The sequence below is a fragment of the Tarenaya hassleriana genome, unplaced genomic scaffold, assembly GCF_000463585.1.
Source record: "Tarenaya hassleriana unplaced genomic scaffold, ASM46358v1 Cleome107, whole genome shotgun sequence".
In the NCBI taxonomy this organism is placed as follows: Eukaryota; Viridiplantae; Streptophyta; class Magnoliopsida; order Brassicales; family Cleomaceae; genus Tarenaya; species Tarenaya hassleriana.
This window is the reverse complement of record NW_010960960.1, coordinates 312,908-315,205: the sequence shown is the minus strand read 5'-3', so window position 1 is coordinate 315,205 and position 2,298 is coordinate 312,908.

Genomic DNA, 2,298 nt, shown 5'->3' with positions numbered 1-2,298 from the left:
TTTCGATTCCGGCCGAAAAATTTCATGGAAACAAGCAGCGAGCGGTCGCTCGCCTACCGAGCGGCCGCTTGGTTTTCGAGCGACCCGTTCGAAACCTCTGTCCAAATCCCGCAACTTCCATCCTTACGTCCTGACCTCGTGCGGCCCAAACCCTACGGTGTATTCGATGCAGATGGCTCCGAAAAGACCCCGAACAAGTGAAAATGCCAGTTCTTCTCAAGAGCGAGAAGGTTCTCAAAAGACGGACATGCGACCCGGAACAATCACCGAGATTTTAGAGGCACCGATCGATGATCTGATAGAGGGACCGATGAAAACCATGAAGATTGATAGGCACGACGAGGCCTATACGAAAGCTCGACACCTAAACACGATCAAACAACGGGGAAGCAAGTTCGTATGTGATCGCACCACTCGGCTGCTGGGAATTCAAGCGAACGTCGACTACATCTTTGAGATTTTGGACTGGGAGAGACTGTACAAAAGTGCAGAACCAACCTTCAGAAGCATCAATCGGGAGTTCCTCGCGACCTACACATGCTACTTCCCCGAGGACAATTCCATAGAGGACGCCTACATGGAATTCAGGTTGAACAAAAAATGGGTGCAGCTCAACATGTCCCAGTTTGCAGACATCCTAGGCGTCCCCAAGGGAACACACTCGCTCATACCGACGATATCCGCCTATGTGTTCCAAGAATTCTGGCAGAAAATAACCATCCGAAGATATTCCAGTTCTAAAGGCAAGATTTCTTGGATCCAGCATCTGGCGATCAGATACGCTCATCAATTTATGTCTAACTCCATATTCGCTCGTGACGAACCGGGTAAGATCCATAAGCTCGAGATGGGTTACCTATATTTGGCGCTTCAAGAATTTCACGACGGGCCATCACTCGATGATTGTGTGCGAGAAGGATGGTCGACCATGGATTTAGCATCAAGGGTAGCAATCCATCTGTACAACATGGCCAACACGAAGGCTAAGGACGTTAAAATATGCGTTGGAGGCATCATCACAAAGATTGCTCGGAGCGTAGATACGGGGATTACATTCTACAAAGAAGACGTCATCGATTTGCATTGCCTCCTCGACATGGACTCCCTCAAGACTCGAAGCCACGTCCGGAGGATAGGAGAGGAATGGATCTATCTGGGTGACGGTGGACTCAAGCGATACTTGCGTCTGCCATGTGAGGAGATAGAGACATTCACCTATGCGACACTGCGCCTAGACTTCCTTGAGACTCCTCCGGCACATACCGGAGACCGAATAGGTCGCAGGGGAAGGCTCTTAATTTCTGATGGTGAAGAGACCTCAGCACCTATCCCCGATCCCAGGTTAGACATTATCATCCAAAAGATGGAGAGCTTCGATACTCGCCTCACCACCATAGAGGGTTTTGGACCTCGTCTCGCATCCATCGAATAATCGATGGAAGATCACTTTGCCACGCTTGAAGCCACTCTCAACTGTTCTATTGTGAGTGCCCAACACGAGATCATCCGTACGGTTGAGAAGATGATGGATGAAGATGCCTCCGGAGACGAAGATTCCCACCACGATAGCGAGACCGATGCATCATCCACCTCCGGAGCAAGCAAGACCAGCAAGGGCAGCAAGAAGGCAGCACCATGATCTACCTTATCTTAGGACGAGTTCAACTCTGATGCTTTATTTTACCGATGTTTTGGATCACATTTTGCTAAACCATGGCATGTTTAGGTTGTTTTGAACTATACTTCGGATTTTAGACTCTTGGGTTGTTTTGAACTACATTTCATTGCTTGAATGCATGTCATTTCTGTTAATTCGAGCAGCGGAAAATTTCTAATCAACGGAATATTCGAAAACGGGCAAGAAAAAAAAATTCAACAGACAAACGGGCGACCCGCTCGTTTTCTCGAGCGGTCGCCCGCATGAAAAAAAAAATGGTTGAGAAAGAGAACGAGCGGTCGCCCATTTTTTGGACGACCCGCTCGTTTGCTCTGAGCAAAAAATCACCTGGCCGAGCGACCGCCCATTTTTTGGGCGACCCGCTCACTCCTTCTGACCATTTTTTTCGATGATGTTTTCTGCATGTTTCAGATGGATTCCAACAACCATTGGAGGAGGGTACGGAAATACATTTCAGACACAATACCGGAGTTACAAGATTTCAAGCCACAAAACGCCCACTTTCCAAGCCTCGTGGATGAAATCCGAGTTGATGCCGAACAAGAACATGCGGATCCAATCCCGTTTCAACCCCAATCCAACGAGGAGACAATCCTTCTACACCAAATCCATCAGAGGGG